The sequence below is a fragment of the Vidua macroura genome, chromosome 29 (assembly GCF_024509145.1).
Source record: "Vidua macroura isolate BioBank_ID:100142 chromosome 29, ASM2450914v1, whole genome shotgun sequence".
In the NCBI taxonomy this organism is placed as follows: domain Eukaryota; kingdom Metazoa; phylum Chordata; class Aves; order Passeriformes; family Viduidae; genus Vidua; species Vidua macroura.
Genome location: NC_071599.1, coordinates 2,655,984 through 2,676,915, shown reverse-complemented (window position 1 = coordinate 2,676,915; position 20,932 = coordinate 2,655,984). Strand labels below are relative to the sequence as shown.

At 58.1% G+C, this 20,932-nt stretch overlaps 1 protein-coding gene across 2 annotated transcripts in view; it reads right to left on the bottom strand.

Annotated features, from left to right (window-relative positions):
* The window catches only part of MEF2D (myocyte enhancer factor 2D), a 74,630-nt gene extending 74,500 nt beyond the window's left edge, over nucleotides 1-130 (bottom strand). The window contains exon 1 of one of the 2 annotated variants that reach the window (XM_054001078.1): nucleotides 51-130. The gene's annotated coding sequence lies outside the window, so the exon portion shown is untranslated. The remainder of the gene's footprint in view (nucleotides 1-50) is intronic. The other variant, XM_054001081.1, reaches the window with a different exon arrangement.
* Nucleotides 131-20,932: the final 20,802 nt, after the last annotated feature.

Here is a 20,932-nt window from a genome sequence, read left to right as displayed (position 1 = left end):
AATAAAACAACCCGACGGCGAAGAAGCGCGAGAGAGCGGGAGGGACCCACCTGAGCGGGGCGCGGACCGGCCGCTGCCGGGGCTGCGGCGGAGCCGGCGGGGAGCGACCATGGCCGGGCCCGGCCCAGCGTCAGGGGCGGCGGCGGCGGCGCGGGCGGCCAATGGCCGCGGCGGGGGGGAGCGAGCGGGGCCGGGGGGGACGGGGTGGGACCGGGGCCGAGGGGGGCTGAGCCTGGCGGGGGGGAACCGCGGCCTAGCGGGGCCGGGCCGGGGCCGAGCCAGGCCCGACGGTGCGCTGAGCCGGGAAAGGGGAATGGTAGCCGGCGGCGGGGTGTGCTGGGCCGGGAGCTCCCCTGTGCCACCCTCAGGGTCTGGCCTGGCCTCACTCGTGTTCCTCAGGGTGGGCAGGAGTGGCCGGCCCGCATGGTGGGTTCTGCCCCAGCTTCCATGGGGGGGCCCGGGCTCAGCACAGCGGGTCAGTGGGGTCCAGGTGTCCCCAAAGCCACACAGGTGACATCAGCTGCCCGTGAAGGTGCCAGCTGTGCTGCCAGGATGCTGGATACAGCACCCGGACGCAGTGCAAGGTCCCGGTTGTGCGTCCGGCACCGGCACGGAGCCCTCGTGGGTACGAGGCTGTCCGGTGTGCCCGGACACAGCCCGGGGGCTGCTCCTGCCTCACTGCGCCAGGATCCCGGGGCTCCCGGCCCTTCCCAAAGCGCCGCATCCTCAGCCGAGCACTTGGCACCGGCACTGGGCTCCCTGTGCTCCCCGGCAGCAGGGCCACAGCATCCAGACCCCCGCGCCAAGCCCTCTGCGCTCCTGGCTCCTAAAGGTCACAGACCTCTGGATGGGCCTCAGGGATTCTCCTTTCCACTCCCGCCTAAAGGAGCTGCAACCCAGATAAATCGCTCTGTGCTACCTGCAAGAAACCCAACAGGTCAAACAGAGACTCCCCTCTCTGTGCCAGGACAGTTTGGGGCTGTGAATTTGGGCAGGAATCTGGTTTTTAGGGGGTTGGGTAACTCGGTCTGTTCCTGTCTCACCACCATGGCCAGTGCTGCTTATCCACAGCCTGAGAGCAGTGTCGGTGGTGGATCCTTGGGGCTGGGGGGATGCAGACCACCCGCCTACACCCCAGGTCTGCACTGGTGGGAGCTGGTGGTCCCACTGGATGAGCTCTCCCACCGCTGGGAATGCTGGAGGAGTGCCATATGGCAGGGCTGGGGGTCGGCGTGGAGCACAGGCTGTCCTTTCCCAGGGATGCATGTGGCATGGCAGGCCTGGGCAGGCTCCCACGTGCCACACAAAGCAGTAAAAATAAAAAATCAGGCTGGTGTGGGACTGCTTCTGGCAGAAAAGGACTGGTGCCAGGGGTCAGAGCCTCCACAGGAGATATTTCATGGGTTCCCCTGACTGGCAGAATGCAGCCCACCTTCCTTGCTGGTGACACGGAGCCAGCACGAGTCTGGCGCCACTCCAGAGCTCCATAAAAATACTGAGTGATGGCTCTGACACGTGCAAAGCCACTGTCCCAGCTCAAGGGGGGCTAGGGGGCAGTGACAGGGATGTCCCAGCCCTGCTGGGTCACATTCAGGTGGAGCACTGAGAATGTGAGTGCTCCCAGTGTCACCGGGGCACAAAACCAGCACAGGGGAGCTGCCAGGCATGGGGGCAGAGTCGTGTTTTCACCCAGATGATGCCCATAGCCATTAATGCAGCAGCACGTGGTCCCCCTGCACTGGCCTCCACAACACAGGGCACTGCACAAGCCCAAAACACCCAATTTCCTCCCCAAAGGCCTGGGGTGACCTGGGCTGGGGCTGGGGTGTGCTCCCATCACAGCTGTTGGTCACAGCTCTGCCCCGAGCCCCATCCCAGGCCAGGAGGGCAGGGAGAAGTTCCCCGATGCCAGTGACTCAGCTGAGGGGGTTGTTTTGCAACACGCTGGGTGTGGGAGGCTCCTGGTGTGTGGAAAGTAGGTGGCAAATTATCCAAATTATCCAAGGTGTGTGGTGAGCTCAGGGCCCGGGGAGGCTGGTGGGCACGGAGCAGCCCTGGGGGTGATGGACCTGCACCCCGAGCTGGGGTAGGAGATCCCACTCCAGGGCTTTCAGCGGGTGCTGGAGGCCGGGGTGGTGACTCTGGCATCAGCTTCCCCTGGGTCTGGTGCCCGTGGACCTCCCTCACGCTGATCTGGGACAAAGAAAGCAAAGGCACAAGGGCGAGAGGCAACGAAGGTCTCGACAGAGAGGCCAGATCTGACCGAGCATCACTGGTGGCATGGCCACCCCTCTGACTCAGTGACACAGTTTCCTGCTGGCTCCTTCCCCCGTCCCAATATGTATTTCTAGTGGACTTTTCAGTGTGTTTGGCTTTTTGGGGCTGTTTGTTGTCAGTTAGTTATTTTATTATATTTATTGTTAGAAATAAGGCTATTTTTAGGACGCTGTTGGTTTAGATAGAGATGGGATTAGTCATCTCACCAAGAGCTGTTTGCAGTCTCTCCTCAAGGATTCTCTGGGGTTTGTTTTCCAATCAACTGAGATCATGTATCCAAAGATATAAAAAATAAAAATAGTCAGAATAACATGCAACAGCCGCGCTCTGGTGCCGCTCTTTGAGTTACAGGATGAAAACGAGGGAAGGATCCAACCCAGGATATTTATGAGACAAAGACGAGAACATTACTATGAACCTCAAAGTATTTTGGAAAGTCAGTTTGAGTTGCCTTTTTTTTTTTTTCTTTTTTTCTTTTTTTTTTTTTTTTTTTTGTCTCTTGGGAACCGAGTGCTGAGTAACTCCCTTCCCACACCAGGCTGCTGCTTTGTACAGCTGGTGAGCAGCCTCTTGACAGTGGAAACTGCTTTCCCTTGCCCTGTGCCAGCAGGAAGGAGGCAGGACTCCTGGGTCCTCCAAGATATGCAGCCACCTACACCCTCAGGCTACTAAAAAAAAAAAAAAAAAAAAAAAAAAAAAAGGCACCCAAAAACCTAAAGTGGGAAAGATTTTTGTCCCTCTCCTGCACAGAGCTCAGGGAGGGGAGGGGGGTGAGGGCTGGGGGCACAGCCAAGAGGCTGAGAGCAGAGTCCTGTACTGCTGAGCAGCATCTCCAGCCTCCTTGCCACGACTTTTTGTGTCTCTCTGCCAGTGTTCCCCCCTCCGAACCAAGTGGGAGCAGAGTTCCATGCGAGTTTTGGGGAGACCAGTTTAGCTCTTAAAGACGGGTGGGATGCAGGGAGGAATGACAGTTCATGGCTCGTCTCATCCCTCACTGGAGTGGAAGTGCTGCTCCAGCTTGTCCCTGGCAGTGCCGGTGCCCTTGGTATGCAGAGCTGAAAGCTCTGGGAGAGCTTTGAAAGCTCTGAGGGAGGGAGGGGGATGGGGGTCCTGCCATGCCACATCGGCTGGACCCTGGCCTGGGGTGCGGGCGATGCCCTTGGCAGTGGCACAGCCCACCTCGGGATGGGGAGAGGAGCAGAGCCGTGCACGGAGGGGCACTCACGGGGTCATCCCCAGCTCCCCAGCCCGGGGACAACCCCGGTGACCACCAGGGTCTCTGCCAGCCCCGTTGCTGGGCCACCCGTGCCCTCCTGCCCGCGCTGGGCTCGCTCGCCCAGGGCACAGCACGGCACGGTCGCGGGGACAAGAGTGGCACACGTGTGGTGACAATGCGGGTGGGGGCGGCGGGCAGGGAGGAAGCGTCGCCTTCACGTGGCCCCTGGGCCACCCCCCCCCCCGCCGCCCACCCCGGCTTGGGCAAGGGAGGAGGATTATTTGCCCTCGCAGCTGGCCGAGATCCCAACACATGCCCGGGGGACGAGGGGGGAGCGGGCATGGACGTCCAGCACGGACGAAGCTGGCAGCGATGCTCCCTGGCGACCCTGCCAGGCTGCGTGCGGGGTCCCTCCTGCCCCGGCCGTGCACCCCCACCGGCCCCCGCCCCTGCAAACGCTGCCTTCCTCCCTGCCCCCCCCCCCCCCCCTCCCCTTCCTCTCCAAGTCTAAATTCTCCCACAGCGTCCATTGACGTCCTGCCTGCGTCACCGTCTCCAGCACAACCAGACAGCACGTGGGAGAGGCAGGTTAAAGCGGCAGGGCCCTGGGAGGGCTCCAGCTGCGCACCCCCAGCAGCGGGGCCGGGTGGGGAGGCTTCCCCCCCGAACCCTCCGCCCAAACGGGACCCGGCTCCCGGTACCGCCGGGAGGTGTTTCCTGGCTCGCCCCACCGGGAATCGGCGCGGGCTGCGGGGAGGATGAGGCTTTTTCTCGCCCGTCACAAGGCTTGCACGGGACCGTGAACATTTTGCTTCCAGGTCCATGCCTGCACTCTCCCCTCCTCCCCGCCGTGCTGCAAACCCACCCCAAAAGGGGACCGGGAGCTCTGTTGGCCAGGGAAGGCAGCTTGCATTCGCCGTGCGAGCTCCCCGAGCCCGCTCCCAAAGCCAGAGCCAGACTCGCGTGTTTTTTTTCCCGGCTGCCGGGCCCCCAGCCAGTCCTTGTGCCTTCACATCTGGGCTTTGCCTCTGCCCGAATTACGGAGCAGCTCAGCCGGCTCCTGGGGGCTGGGAACAGGGTTTGCACGCAGGGGAAGCGCCAGAGCTCTGCCAGGGCGTGGGATGCAGCGAGTTTTGCAAGGGCTCAGGTGCGGGGTGCAGTGACTTTTACAAAGGCTCAGGTACCTTCCCTGAAGCCCACTCATCGTTTCTGCTCCAGGATATTGCCTGGCAGCCGCAGCACTGCAGGACGTCCCCCTTGGCCGTGACTGCGGGTGTCGGAGTGGGCGGGAGAGGACCCCGCCACCCCGGAGCACAGCCCTGCTTCCTCGCCGTGTCCACGCTGCAGCGCGGGGGGCTATTTTTGTCCCTTTCCCTCTATTTATTGTGCCAGAGCCGTGTGCGGTTGGAGAAGGCTGTGGCGTTTGCTTTGTGATCGCTTCCTTCCCGCCCATAACCTTTTGCCTTAAAACGGGATTCGCCCTGATCCTGGACCCAAGGCCGGGAAGCCTGGGCAGCGTGCCATGGGCACTGCCACTGCAAGGCTCCTGGGGGACAGAGATTCCTGGCTCTGCCCCTGGTTTTGATGCAAAGCTGAGAGCAAACACACGGCCCTTCAGCTCCCCATGGAGCAGCCCTGCATCTCCTTCCCTGGAGCATCCCCAGCCCCCGCCCGGTGCCTCCAGCAGCGCCGGCGCTGCCCCGCTCGCACCCGGGCTGTGGAATGCTCAGCTCAGACAGATGGGTGAGTGGGAACCATCGTGGTGAGCCCTCCGACAGGAGCCACCGCGAGAGAGGGGGGGGGAAAATTAAAATAACTCGTGTTGCAGAAAGCAGCCGCCCTAAGTGGGGGTCGCCCCTTGCAGGCAGCAGGCAGAGCAGCACACTCAGTGGGGACAGACCATCCTCATCCTCCCTGACACACCACTCAGGGCACCGAGCCAAGGGGACAGTTATCAGTCCTGAGCTGGGCTACCATGGCTGCTAGGTTTGGGGAACAGCTGATAAATCCAAGGGGGTGGGGGAGGACCCCACTGCTGTTGCAAAGCATCGGTGTTGCCTTGGCCTGCCACTGGTCAGGGCTGTTTGCCAACAAGCCCAGAACGCTGCTGCCTTCACCCTGCTGCAGGGTGTGGGATCTGCTCACCAGGGCTGACACTGTGGGGTAACCACCAGGGCCAAATCCTGGTGGCAAATGTCCAAAAGAGAAGGACTTGGGGCTGTTGGCGAATAAGAAGCTCAGTGTGACCTGGCAATACAAACTGGCAGCCAATACAAGCAATGCTGTCCCACCTTCGTGGGGCTCATCCCACAGCATGGGCAGCACCTAAAGGGGGGGATTCTGCTCCTCTGCTGGGCTCTGGTGAGACCCCACTTGCAGTGCTGCCTTCAGCTCTGGGGCCTCCAGCACAGGAAGGACATGGAGCTGCTGGAGCGAGTCCAGAGGATGAGATATTAGAAGGAAATTCTTCTCTGTGGAGGTTGATGAGGCCCTGGCACTGGTTACCCAGAGAAGCTGTGGCTGCCCCATCCCTGGAAGTGTTCAAGGTCAGTATGGACAGGGCTTGGAGCAACCTGGGATAGTGGGAGGTGTCCCTGCCCGTGGCAGGGGGGGTGGAACGAGATGAGCTTTAAAGTCCCTTCCAACCCAAACAAGCCTGTAATTCTGTGGTTCTGCAGGCAGCAAACCCAGCTGGGGTTTAGCTCGGCCCGAGCTGGCAGCAGCTTTGCTGGTCTGTGTTGGAGCTTTCCAGCTGGGGCAGCAGCAGTTCCTGGGGCAGAAGAGGCACAGCAGAACCCCCCCATCTCTGCTGCTGGGGGTTTATCAGCTAGGTAAGCGTCTTTCAGCACGTTTTAGCACCCCGGAGGCTTAAGCCCAGCACTGTGCTTGGAGCACCTTGCAATTTTAAATTCACTTGATCTCTCCTTTTTTCTTCCCAGCATAAAACTGCAGCCCCGTCCTGGTGCAGGCAGTGGTGGCAGCAGCCAGCGGGTAGAGCTCCAGAAGCTCCCCAAGCAAGTGTATCTCCTCCGTGTGTAGGAGTAGCTGCTGACTGGGAGCAGCCCAATTTCCAAGAACTCCCCAAAGTTACAAGCCTTCACGTCTTGCTGAATCAGTGCGAGATCCAGAGCATCTCCACGCTCAGCAGCTCAGGGAAAGCAAAGCTCCAGGTCTCTGCAGCCACAACCTCAGTGCTGAACACGAGTATCTCCGTCCCCTCCTCCTCGAGATGCTCTCTGTGATCCCTGCACACACGCCTGGCCCTAATGAAAGGGCCCGGCGCCTCCCCATCGCCCAGCCAGTTAAACCTGCACAAACTGAGCCCATCGCACACAAAAAGCCTCTCCTGGGTGAGTTCCTTATCGCCCGTGAGTCAAGGCAGCCTCACCGCCGCGGCTCCGACCCAGCCTTGGCACGGAAGGGAGGTGCCCGGGGCTCTGCGCCGGGAAGGGAGGCTGGACCCCTCCTGGCCGCGGCCCTGGGGAGCGTGACCCTCCCTACGGCTGCGGCCAGCCTGCCCTCGCTGCTGCTCACTTGATCCCGTCTCCTCCCCGCCTAATCCGCGCTTCCCTCCCGGTATCCTCTGCTCCACTTTAATGCCAAAGTTGGCCGGCAGCCACTCGGCTCCGAGGACGAGGACGCCTTTTTTCCTGGTTATGCAACGCTCGGCTGAGCTGTTTGCCTTTCTCCGTGAGGAGTTTTGGGAGGCTGGGCTGGCTACCCTGTCCGGGCAATGGGCACGTCCTGGGATGCCCCAAATGGGGATCGAGAAGCTGCACGCTGGTTCCACCCCCATCTCTCTGCCCCAGGGGCTGTTGTCCGTTCCTAATGCATTCCCCTTCTCCTCTTCCCAGGTATCCCCCAGGGTTCAGCCCTGCTCCCTTTCTACATGGCCTCTCCATGCTGCAAGAAGAGTTTTCTTCAAGCTCACAGTGTGCCCAGCGCAGCACCCCAGTGAATCCTGCCACAGCACCCCAGTGAATCCTGCCACCAAATCCCAGTGAATCCTGCCACCAAATCCCAGTGAATCCTGCCACCAAATTCCAGTGAATCCTGCCACCAAATCCCAGTGAATCCTGCCACAGCACCCCAGTGACTCCTGCCACCAAATCCCAGTGAATCCTGCCACCAAATCCCAGTGAATCCTGCCACAGCACCCCAGCCAACCCTGCAGCAGCATCCTAACTAACCTTGCCATGGCATCCTGGCTATCCCTGGCACACCATCCTGGCTAAGCCTGCCATCCCAGTTCCCCCTGCCAGCTCCCAGCTGAGATCATCACCCACCCTCAGTGTGGCAGTGCCATTTCACAGTGTGGCAGTGCCATTTCACCCACCCTCAGTTGTGGCAGTCCCATCTCACCCACCCTCAGTTGTGGCAGTGCCATTTCACCCACCCTCAGTTGTGGCAGTCCCATCTCACCCACCCTCAGTGTGGCAGTGCCATTTCACCCACCCTCAGTGTGGCAGTGCCATTTCTCACTGTGGTGCCATGGTACTGCTGGCTCTGAGTCTCATTTTGATTCTCCTCGTGACTCAGAGCGCTCTGAGCCCCCTCCAAGCCCCACGAGGCACAGCCCCAAATTCCAGCCCCCCCAGGGCCAAGTTCCCCCAGTCCAGGGCCTCCCCTCACTGCCTTTGCCTCGAGCCAAGGCTCCAGCAGCCCCTTCCAAGCCGTGGGTTTATCTGCTCCACCACAGCCCCACTTCAGTGCTGGGAGCTTTGGAGATAAGCAAGAGCTCGGGAGAGTGCAGATTTAAGGCTCCAGCTGCCGCTTCCAGGGATGCTGTTCCTGGGCTGCCACTCACAGTAGCGTTTGCACCATGTGCTGGGTGGCCAGCTGTGCCACCAGCTTATTTTGGGGTAGACCAAGGGTGCCCGCTGCCAGGGCCCAGGGTGGGCAAGATGCTTCCAGCCATGGGTGTATGTCCCAGGCCTTCCTCGCTGCAGCCACAGCTGAGGCTGCTGTGCCCTTCCAAAACCCACCATGGCATAAAAAGCTGCCAAAGAGCCTCTTCTAGGGAATGAAACACCCCCAAACCTGGCTGCTTTGGGAGAAGGCATCCCAGCCACCATCCCAGCCAGGGCTCCTGACATCCAGCAGCCTCCCTGCACTCGTCAGGAGCCCACTGAGGTTGGGGTGGGGGGGGGAAGTTTGGGACACTGAGGACACTCTCTTCCCTGCTCTCCCCATTCAATTATTCTGCCACATATAATAGATATTGGTGCTATTTTTAGGCCTTGATTGTTTAATTATTGAGAAAGGTTTTGAAGGATCTCTTGAAGGCAAGGAAACAAGCCCCCGGAGCGCTCCCTGGATTTCCCTTCCTGAAGCACGGGGCAGAGAGCAGGGCCACCACAGCAGGGATGGATGCAGGGTTGGATGCAGGGTTGGATGCAGGGATGGATGCAGGGATGGATGCAGGGATGGATGCAGGGATGGAGGCAGCAGGTCTGGGCTTTGGAACCACTGGGTGATCATGAGGAGAGTGGCTCCGGAGCTGAAACGAGGGACAAACCCCGTTCCCAAACCAACACTTTTCTGGCACAAGGGGCTGTGTCAGAGCTGGGAAATGCTGGGGCCCAGCTAACAAAAACCACTGCAATCCCAGCACCGGCTTCCATTAGGAACGAATGTGGCCCAGAATTCACCATTTTTATTTTTAACTGAACGGACACTTCTCTTGCTGAAAAATGACCTTATTCTCAGCTTGCCAAGCAGAATTGCAATGGCAGGATTTTTTAAAAAACCAGTTCCTTTCGTGTTTCCACTTACAAAAAGCCAGAGAATGGCCTTTATTTGAGATTAAAGGGGTTTGGTCAACTTGAAATCCGCTGAGATTTCAGCAAAATGGTATATAATGAAGCAAGAGCCAAATCCTCAACTGGTGTCCTTTGCCCTGGCTTCAGCAGCTTCAGCTTTCCAATACCTCTTTGTACCTGTCAGCAACCTGGCCCAGGACTTCAAGGGAAACATTGATTTACCTCAGCTGCCAGGCTTAGCCAGCTGGGATTAACTTCCCCCAGCTGAGGATATCCAGGGTATCTGTGATCTGTCCAGGTTTCCTAAGGAATATACGTGTGTATAGTCATGTATTTGATCTGTTCATCCTCCCCCTCTCAATCCTATTAGGTACAAAGGTAAAGAGATTCATTTTCATAGTGCACATACAGAGGTGCTACATGTTGCACGAGAATAATTATCCTGCAGGACAGACCCTGTGCTGACGCTGGGGAAGGACAACGGCATAACTCTGACTCCATCCCAGACATCAGCCCCACCACAGCAGGAATGGCCCAACAGAAGCATCACTGGTTCAAACCCCCCAAAGCCATCTCTGCCACAGCCCCCACCTGTATCTGTCCCCTGGAGTGGTCACCAAGTGATGCCACACTGCCAGGATGCTCCAAGGACTGCCCTGAAGGAATTTCTGCCCTCAAAGACGGTGGGATGAAGCCGGGTCTGGGGTGGGGACCTCCTGGCAGAGCCAGGCTGCTCTGGCAGCACAGGCAAGGGGGGCAAGTTGTCAGCCCCTGCTCCTTAACACCCTGACAAGCTTATAACTATTTCATTTGTTACACTGCGAACCTTTTTAAATTAATGAGCATAAGGTTGTCACGGTTGCTGTGGCGACGACACGTTGCTGGGGCAACGGCAGCGATGCAGAGCCTGTGGAGTGTAATCAGGGGTCAGGCTGACGATGGAGCCAGGATGTGTGGGGGCTGTGGGAAGAGGCAGCCAGCCCCAGCTCCCACCAGCCCATGGCCCCACGCTGCTCCCCAGCCCCCAAAGCAGCCCCTGCGGGTGGGAAAACCACCACTGCTTCCCTGGCACAGGGAGCAGCACTGCCTCCACCCCTGGGTGTGTGCACGGCCCGAGGACGGGCTGTGCTCTGTGCAAGCCTGGCTCACTCGTGGGACAGCTCACAGAACCCATGCCACGAGTTCATCACCTCCCCTCTCCAACTTTCCCATCCCCTCTGGCTCTGTCTGGGTCTCTGGTCCCTCATCCTACCACAGCGTCCACCCAAACCAAGGGTGGCTCAGGCAGAACAGACAAAAACTGTGGGGCAAAAACTGCACCTCCTGCACCACCTCCCCCAAAGGGACATGAGGACACCAAGGTGGTTTTCAGGTGGTTTGAAATCAACTGCCTTGTTCTTTCCACCAGGCAGGGCCAGGGATGGAGGCAGCTCATGCCACTGCTGCAGCCCTACCCCAGCATGTCTCCACCCTGGCAGCTCCTGGGCTGTGTGTAATCCAGAGGTTTTGCAGCCACAAAACTCTTTTAAGAGCATTTATTTTCCCCCCACACCAGCAACAAGTTAGAAAAGGGAGGGAAGGGAGCGGGCAACAAACAGATTTGCAGGGAAACTCCCCAAAATTCACGAAAATGACTTTGCAAGATCTTTGGGCACAGGGGACTTGAGCTCTCTTCCTAAATCCAAGAAGAAGGATGGATAGGACAAGAGGGAGCATTTTTTAAACTAAAAGAGGTTGATTTAGGTTTGGTATAAGGAAGAAATGTTTGACAATGAGCGTGGTGAAGCCCTGGCAGAGGTTGCCAGAGCAGCTGCAGCTGCCCTGGAAGTGTCCAAGGCCAGGTTGGACGGCGCTCGGAGCAGCCTGGGATGGTGGAATGAGATGAGCTTTAAGGGCCTTCCACGCCAAACTGTTCCATGATTCCATGAGTTTATGGCCTCCAGTCCCTCTCACTCCCCCAGGAACGCTCAGTAGCCCCATGCACCCAGCTCTGCAGAGCTGCCCTGTGCGTGGGGCATCCACGTCTGTGGGAGAGGTTTTACAGCAACTTCTGTGAGCCACGGAGAAGTTTGATGAGAGGATCCGTGTTTACCCCTGAAAGAATTTTCTACCAAGGTTGTTGACATAGAAACCAAGAAAGAAAGAAGGATAAATAAGAGAAACCTGCAATGAGCACTTTGGTTGTCTTTCCTGACCAATAAGTGCAAACTTCTGAGTTTTGCAAGAATGTGTAAAAAGCATGCATAGAATAAAATAAACCAGAATAAACCAGTTTGAAGCCTTCTGAAAATGGAGAGTGCTGCTTTGTATTGTCTCTGTCCCAGCTACGACACACATCCAAGGGAGCTCCTGGAGTGGGGACCCAGCAGGGAGGGCGGTGGGTCAGGGGCCAGCCTGGGAAGGCACAGCCCCACTGGGTGTGGGAGGAGGCTCTGTACCCCCCTGGAATGAGGCAGAGCAGTGGGGTGAAGCCTGAAGGGCTGGGACAAAGGGAGTGGGGTGCAGGACGGGGACTGTCACCTCCCCAGCACAGGTGTGGTGCTCCCTCTGCTCAGGACCACGCAGCTGACATCAACACCCGAGGGTGTGAGCAGGGGAAAAATGGGGTGGGGAAGGAGATTTCGGGGCTGGGGATTTCTCTGCCTCCTGGAAAGGGAGGTCTGGGCTCATCCCATCTGCACAGAGGAGAGCAGCTCTGTTCCTCACTGACATGCCCAAGGTCCCCACAGCATCCTGCAGCTCCAGAGGGGCTTTTCAGTGGCTCTTGCAAGGTTCATCTGGCCCAGACACCTTCTGATGGGAAAGTGGGGGGCTGGTATGGACCACAAACACCAGCCCCCTTTCCAGCCCTGACAGAGTCACTACAGAACACAAAATACAGATTTGTAATACATTTACTGCTACAAAACTCCTACCACAGTGAGGTTTAATATGCTATATAGTATATTTTAATGTACTACATATATTTTTGTGTACACAAGATTTATATGTATATGTAGGTATATATATATATATATATCTTTTTTTTACACACACACATCAAAAACCTCCCCAAAACCAGCTCAAACCCATCTTCTTATCCAGATTTTGAAGGCAGCTTGGTGCTGGGCTGCTGGCAAGAGGAGTGACCTATGGGGTGAGCACTGACACTTCACCCTGTGGGTCTCGTGCTGCCGAGGATGCTGCATTCCCCAGCCTGATTTTTTTGTGCTGAGCTTTCATCAGCACACGTGAACGGTGCTGTGCCACAGCTCTTCCAGCTCGGCTGCCTGTCAGGGAAATGTCTAAATATTTCTATTTTCCCCAAATACATTTTTTCATCAGAATTGGAAAGGGGGAAAAAAAAAATTTAAAAGCCATGAAAACACTGAAATCCACAATAGGGCTTGAACAAAAGCAGCGTCTGAGCCTTGGGAGGAGGACACACCCATGGGCCCCAGGGATGGATCCCCGTGCCTCTGGGGCTTTGCTGGGCTCTAGAGTTCTGCAAATCCCCGTTCCCATCCTGTGATGGGAGGTGAAGCACATGGAGCCCCAGGGGGATGACTGGCTGTGCTATCTCCTGAGGATATCCACACCAGCCGAGGAACGGGGACCAAAGTGGAGCCTGGCTCTGCTTGTGTCCCAGATAACGCTGTCAAGCCACAGAAGCCAGGCTCGTCCCAGCGAGCTCAGCAGAGGCCAAGGGGTGAAGGAGATATGTCAGAGCCACCCTCCTGCTGGGAAAAGCAGGGCTGTGATGCCCAGGAGGGACGAGTGTCCATGAGACCTTCCCTGGATGGCCCCGGCGCTGTTCTCTGTCACTCACCAGCAGCTGTGGTGAAAAGCACTAAACTAAAAAGGAAAATAAATAATTAAAAAAAAAAACAAAAAAACGTGAAAACCCTCCATGACCTCCACAGGTGGCTTGGTTTAACCTGGGGTTTGCTTCCCAGGAGCTGAGCATTGCCCTCAGCTCAGGTTGCTGCTGCTGAGGTCCCTCACTCCCTTCTCCAGCCACCCCCCACCAATGCTGCCACATTTCCCGGGGGGCTGCTGAGCCCCTGCCCCAGCTTGGCAAGACACTGCTTCCCTTTCCAAGAGGGTCATTTCCAGAGGCCAAACTACGACCTGGCAGCCAAACCACAGCTTCCCCTTCCCACAGGAGCGGAGTCAGCATCATGTGCCTCAGTGATGCTGCTCCCTCCCTCCGCTGCCTTTTCCGTGCGCAGGGATGGAAGAAAGGAAAACGGCAAAGAAGGAAAAAGGAGCCTGACCTCACTGAACCCTGCGACTTCAAGCCAGGGCCAGCCCCAGAGAGGAAAGGACCAGCAAAAGCTGCTCCAGCAGCCGTCAAGGCTAATTAAAGAGCAAATGCAGCCATTCCCAAAGGATCCAGCACTCTCCAGCTGCTGCTGACCTGTGGCGCAACCTTGGGCTGCAGCTGACTGTTGTCACCTCTCTCACGGTAGCTCAGCACCCCAAAACCTGGGGTAAAGCTCCCTGCTGTGGTCACCCCAGGCTGCCCTGCCTGCCCCCCTGCCCCCGGCTCAGTCAGGGACTGCTGGTTGCCACAGGGCACATGCCAGGGGCTGCCTGCCCATGCTCGTCCCCGATCACGCTCCCACCCTGCAGGTTCCTCTGTCCTGAAGTCAAAGTCACTCGTGCAGAAAGGCTCTGCTGGCTCTCAACTTTGCTGGGCACGAGGGACTAATCCCGTTTTACAGCTTAAGGAAGGATCCTGCCACGTGCTGGGCTGGAAACAGTGCCCAGCTCCCTTCCCTGCTCCAACCAGGGCCATTCCAGCTGCCAGCACCCCTGTTTTACTCTGTTTGTTAGCTCTGATCCCCAGATTTCGGTCCTCCTGTTCCTCAGGGGCAGGGCTCAGTTTCTCCTTGCCACCTCACTCGCTCTTCCCCAGCACCAGGCATCTGCTGCACACCCACCTCTGCTCCTTAATCCTCCTCATCCTCATTTCTGCCTCTGCCTCAGAAAGCCCTTATCGAGCTCCCTTATCTAAGGCAGGGGCAGAGAAAACTCACCATCTCCCACCCCAATCTCTTCCACAGTCTATTTTCTTCCTGCCCAGAGTTGATTTCCCTCACCTAATTGCCCAGAAAGCTCTTTTCCCTTCCTCTAATCAGTCTGGAGCAGACTTTCTCTAGATAATTGTGCTGAGACCTGATCACCCTTCTCATCTCCATCTCTCCAATACTCCCATTTCTTCACTAAACTCATCTGCTGGAGCTGCATTCCTTGGTCTAATTATTTCTAGGCTCCGTTGAGTTACTTAATTGCTTATTCGTCTGGCACCCGTATCTGGAAACTCCCAGAGCATCTGAGACAGGGTGCAGGGCTGAGTTATCCTGGCATCACTGCCTTCCCAGTGGATAAAATTGCTCCAGGTGTGTGCCGGTGTGAGCCCAGAGCAAAAGCTGCTCAAAAAAAAAAAAAATTTTTTTTTCTTTTGAAATTCACTTGCTCAGGTTGCCCAGAGGAGCTGGGGCTGCCCCACCCCTGGATCAAGGCCAGGTTGGTTGGGCCTTGGAGCAACCTGGGATAGTGGAAGGTGTCCCTGTCCCTGGCAGGGCCATTGGAGGCAGATGAACTCTAAGGTCCCTTCCAAGCCAAACCACTCCATGATTCTGAGATTCTGTGAAATGCAGAACTTTCTGCTTCTCTTGGTGGGAGGAGCAGCTGCCTGGTGATGCTCCACTGCAGCCCACAAGGAGCTGTGTGAGGCTCACGCCAGCCACAGCCGAGAGCAAACTCATCTTTAGGCCAGTGTGAATTCACTCGTGCCAAGGCCAAGCTGAAGCAGCCCAGCAATCCCATCCCAGTGCCCCGGGTTCCCGTGGCCCTTGGAGGCTCCAGCTGGGACCATTTTCCCTCTTTCCACCCCTTCCCTGCAGCTCCACCAGCACCACACTCAAAGCTCTTGGGGTTGTTTGGACTGGCCCCACTTCCCTATTCCCATTATCAACCCAGCCGCCTCCTTTTTCCCAGGCTAATTGATCCACTGTTTTGTTTTCTTATCAAATTGCTCTCAGCCTCTGATGCTCCTTTAATCAATGCCCGGCCCTATCAGTTCCAGGGACTGCTGGGAGACCTCCTCTTGCAGCCACCTCGGTGTCTAATCGCCTGGGGACTTCACCTAATTGGTGTAAAACCTGATTTCTTTCTCTAATCGCTCCGAGGCCCTGATTCACTTATCTAATTGCTCCAAAGCCCAGGCCTTGCACACCTCTCCCATCCTTCTCCTCCGTAGGTTTTTCCCTCCCCCGCAGGTGGCCCGGCTCTCTTGACTCCCTAATCCCCCAGCTGCTTGATCTCTTTAACTAATCCGGCCAAGATTGGGCACGCTGGCTGCCTGCTCCCCTGACCCAGTGCCGCCGGGAGTGACCCCCCCCAGCCCTTTTCCCCCCTCTTCCACCCACCCCACAAAGCCTCCATGGAGGGGCTTCCTTGCCTGCTCCAAGGCTCGCTTGGAGAAGGAGATGCGTGTCCCCAGCACTCAGGGCGTGGTGGCCACCCTGGTGACAAAGGCCCCCAAGGGTCACCACCCCCCCACCCCCTGCCAGAGGAATCTCCCCTCTCTGCCGGGACGGGGTGCACCGGCTCAACCAGTTCCCCCTCTGCTGCACCCACTGGGCTGGGCACAGGGAGGGACAGCACGGGACAAGGGGAATGTCAGCCCTGGGTCTGGCTCCTGGCAGCGAGGGGGGTCGGGATGCTGCTGCCCTGGTGTCCAGCAGCACCAGCCCGTGCTCCTGCAGGGACAGAGCTGCTCTCCCGAGCCCTCTCTTTCCTCCCCGGTGAGTCACGTCCGCTGATTCAAGCGAAAGAAGTTGACAGGGGAAAACATTCACCAGCGGCAGCCTGGAAGGATCCCAAGGCTGAGGACAGGGTGGCAGGAGCAGAGGGGAGATTTATCCGGTTTCCCCTGAAGTTTCATGGAAAGTGAGTCCCATCCCCGGGTGGCTCGCAGATGCCGCTCACCAAGCCCCGGAATTTTGGGAGTGCCCAAAACACTCTCGCTGCTCCAGCAGGCCCTGATGCTCTCCCTGCAGAGAAGGGGCAGACCCCAGACCCTCCCTGACCATTGCTCTGGCCCTCTTTGGCCAGCGGTTTCAGCCCCAGAGCTCATTCTTTCCTCTGGAGCATCCGGCCTGAGCAAAAGCTTCCCTTTCCCGTGGCTCAGCCCACGCTGGCTCAGCAGCACAAGGTCGCTCCTGCCTTGGCAGCAGCTGCACAGGGTGACTCACGCTGGCTCCAGCTTCTGCTCAGCCCCGTGTGGAGAGGTTTTTGGGGTGGAAAGCGCCGCCCTCCCCTCACCCCCGCCCCCCCATCCTGGGATGTGGATTCAAGTCCCAGCTCCGACCTCTTATTTCTCTAGTTTTCCTTTGCTCCCAACACCGGGGCTGAAGCTGCACCCAGAGATGCTGCAAGCGGTGCTGAAAGCAAAGAAATGGGAATTGCCTGATAGCTACAGCAGGGATGAGAGAGCTGGGGCCTGGTTCTTGCTCTTTCCTTTTCAAAGAGGGAACAGGGCAGCAAATCTCTGCACTTTGGGATTTTCCGGACCCCCATCAGTGTTAAAGTTGCGTTTCCCCCCACCCCAGACAGCTCCAGGTGCCACCAAAGCCCCCCCTGCTCCAAGGGTGGGAGGATGCAGTGGGAGGCAGGCAGACACCCAGCCCCTTCCTGGGTCCCTGGCCTCCATGCAGGGCCAGGAGCACGTTCCCAGAACCCAGCAGTGGGAATTTGGTGTGTTTATTTGCAATACAACAATGACCCCAGGACTTCGAGGAGAATGAGTCAGCTTCCAGTTCAGGGCAGGATTCCTCATCAGGCCTATCAGTTAAAAAAATCACCATTTGGAGATGCAGCAATTAAACAATTAAATTAAAGTGGCACTTCTGACCAGTGACAGGCTGAAACCTTTCCACGCTGGCACTTTTTGTGCCAGGGCAAGCAGCAGAGCCCCCAGACCATTGGAATCTCTCCCAAAACCCCGGGATCTGCAGGCTCTGGGCGGATGGCGGTGCCCAGAGCCCCGAGGAGCTCCGTCCTCCCTGCAGCCCCCAAAGAGTTAACACACATCTCTGGAGCTGCACAGAACGTTCCTGGCTCCCGGGGGCACAGCCTTCACCCACCCCCTGACTGCTGTGCCCTGGGGATGCCGCGGGGCACGCAGGCTCCCGCTCTGACAGCTCGCACAGCTCCGGGGCTGCAGGGTGAGAGAGGGGCTCTGGGGGCATCACCATCCTCCCCGAGCTGCCCCTGGCCCTGTCCCCTCCTCTGCCCCGGGGTCCACGCTGCCCCTTGGGACCCCGGCTCCGTTCCACACGGGGAGCAGCCCCTTCTACAGCAGGCAGTGCTGTGACCCTCCCCACGTTAAACCAGCCCCAGAGGAACGGCTCCTGTCCTGGGCAGACGCAGCTGCCCCCACAGCCCCCCCCTGACACTCCCACAGCCCCTCTGCTGAGCGCTGCATGGCAGCAGCTGCCCCTGCACCACACCACAGTTTCACTCTCGTTCCTCTAGGCAAGAGGAGAGAGGATGAGCCCAGGTGCTCCCAGCTCCTGGGGAGCGGCAGGGCTGGCTGCTGCCCCCCGTGGACCCTCCACCCTCCCTGCGCTCGTCTCCAAGCCACGTTCCTCTCGGAGGGCCCGTGGGATGCCAAGCAATGCCCACCCCCGGCTCACCCGGGAGGGCAGCAGCGGAGCTGTGACCCCACCGATGCCCTGCCTGGAGCCTCCCACCGCCGCCGGGGGCTGCCCCTGGGCCAGCAGTCCGTCCCCCTGGCTCCTCACCACGCCGTGCTGGTACCCGCCATGCCACAGCCTGGCACGTCTTCCCAGGGTTGCCAAAGCAACCACAGAAACACAACAAACAGCAACAACACACAGCAGACAGTCGGCAAACATTCCCCTCTTATTTTCTCCCCGGTTCGGTTTGTGCTTTTTCCCCTCTCCCACAAGGAAGCTGCTGCCATCGGAAGGGAGCAACAATATTATTTATTCCTCAGCGCAGCCTGTGCCATCCCAGCAGGAGCTGCGGGGCAGAGCCCCCGGCACTGCCAGGGAGGCTGCTGCTCCTGGGGGGAGCCTGGCACGGCTGAGCCGAGCCCTGACTCTGCCGCGGGCACTTTGAGCTGCTCACCTGCCTCCTCGGGTGACCAGGGCTGTGCTGAAGCCGGGTGGGGCAAGCAGGTGAATCCTCCCGGGCAGGGCGGCGCCTCAAAACACCCTCGGGATGTAGCTGGAGGTACAGCCCAGCCTCTATCCAGTGTGTCTTTGGGGGTGTCCAGGACTCAGGACCCTCCTGCACAGGACCCGAGCATCCTCAGGAGTGCAGAGGATGTCCAGGCGTGCCTGTGGAGAGGAGCAGGGACACCCTGGGGTTTGCCAAGGCAGCCCCACAGGCCGTGGCACCGAGGGGGATTAGCGGGCACAGCTTGGGGCTTTCCAAATGGGATTAGCAGCACCGTGGCACGTGACAGCGGGGACAGTGGCTCTGCAGGAGCACTGCCTTCGAGCTGGCCTGCCCAGCACCCAGAACCAGCTCCCAACAGCTTCTCCACCAGGCCAGGCAGCTGGTGGGATCAGGGCTTGCAGCAGCACCTCTCTGAGCCCAGTTTAACCATTTCCATCCCTTTTGGGTGTGTGGATTCCCGCGAGCAGTCTGGAGCAGGGACAGTGAGCTCCCAGCTGTGAACCTCCCAATTCATTCTATCTCACCTCTCCCTCACAAAGCCAGGGAGGCCCCAGCAGCCCCTTTCCCACCCTGGACCATGGCAGCAGCCCCAGTGTGGGCACCTTTCTCCACAGATTACACTTTCCTACACATGCTGAGTGCCAGAGGCTGCAGGACAAACCAAACCAGCCTGGTGGGACGTGAAAAGCTGAATGCCTATCTGGTACCCTGGTGCAAATTTCCCCTCCCTCTCACACATCTATACACATGCACGTACTTATACACATAGTTTTCTTAACCCTCCCTCATTCTTTTTTTTTTTTTTTTTTTTTTTTTTTTTCTTTATTTTTTCCCCAAAGTCCACCCATCTGGCAGCATCTTTGTGCTCCTGGAGGCAATTATGGCAGTAAGCGAGGAGGGAGCAGGAGTGAGGCTTGTGTTGCTGAGGGACCCTATGGCACCCGGGGATGTGGCACCTTCAGCACAGCCACTGGCACAGCCAGCAGCCCTGGGAATGCTGCATCACAGCTGGCTGTGGAGGGGGAACTCCGTGAGGGGGCTTAGTGCAAGCACAGTGATTCCCTTTGCCATGCAGGGAATGCTGGTGGGCCAGGAATGGTGCCTGGGTGCTGGACAGGACGTGCTGGAGCTGGTCAAGGTGAAATAATACCTCCCTGTAGCTAAAGAGTGACAGGACAAGGGGGAATGGCTTCCCACTGCCAGGGGGCAGGGTTAGATGGGAAACTGGGAGGGAATTCTTCCCTGTGAGGGTGGCGAGGCCCTGGCAGAGGCTGCCCAGAGAAGCTGTGGCATCCCTGGAAGTGTCCAAGACCAGGTTGGATGGGGCTTGGAGCAACCTGGAATAGGGGAAGGTGCCCCTGCCCGTGGCAGGGGGTGGGACTGGATGATCTTTTAAGGTCCCTTCCAACCAAACCATTGTGGGATTCTCTGGTATGAAATAAAAGCCCCACAGGGAGCCCAATCTTCTCCTTTTCTCCCCCCTTCCCAAATAACACCTCTCGGGGTGGTGTGAGGTTGGGGCAGGAGCTGGTTTCCCTCTGGGTCCCTTTTTCTCTGTCCCAGCCTGGGCAAGCAGCAGAGAGCCCCGGCGAGCAGCAGGAGAAGCCGCAGGGCTCGGCAGAGGCTGTGCTGGAGCTCCCGCAAACCTCAGCCTTGCTTTGTCCACGCCGGGACGCGCTGGGATTGCTGTGCTGGATCCATCCTCGGAGCTGGGGCCGCCTGAGCGGTGGCAACCACCCGAGGGGCTGTGCTCGCCCGGCAGCGGTGCCGGGTGGCTGCGAGCGCTTATCCCCAGCTTGCGATGACATCTAGTGGAGCTGTGTCGGGAGGAGCTCAGCGAGCCGGGCCTCCCCCAGCGCTCCCAGGGCTTCGTTTTCCCCTCCGACCTCCTCTCCAAAGCGAGTGGGCAGGAGGCAAGAGGTGGCACCCTGTTTCTGAGTCATGGCTGGCCGCAGCACAACTTCCCGGGAGCCAAAAAAAAAAAAAAAAAAATCACCTTTTCCACAGCAACACCGAGTCCCCTCCAGCCCATTCTGCAGCTGTGCCTAGTGAATAGTTGGGACTGTTATTATTAGGTGGAGTTCTTTACCTCAGGCTTCCCCTCCATCCCCAAAGCACCCCAAAAAAGTGTTCTCAGCGTGCCAAATGCCTCTGGTGCAAAGCCAGTGGCTGCTTGGCTGCTGGGGGAGGTGGCTGGCAGCAACAAACCACACTGAGCCACAGCCAGAGACATGCTGATCCTCCTCTAAAGGCAAGGAAGGAAAAAAAAAATAAACAACTGTGGTAACCAGAAGATAAAAACCCATGTGGTAATGGGTAATGTGCAGCAGCAACTGCCCAGGATCCTGCCCCTGCAGATGGTGCAGCATCCAACAGGTTAATGGCAGCCTGGTCCTATTTTAAACACAGCAAAGTGCTGCAGCTTGATCCCACTTCATTCCTGTAGAGATATAATCATAGTCTTTAGGAGACGTAATCA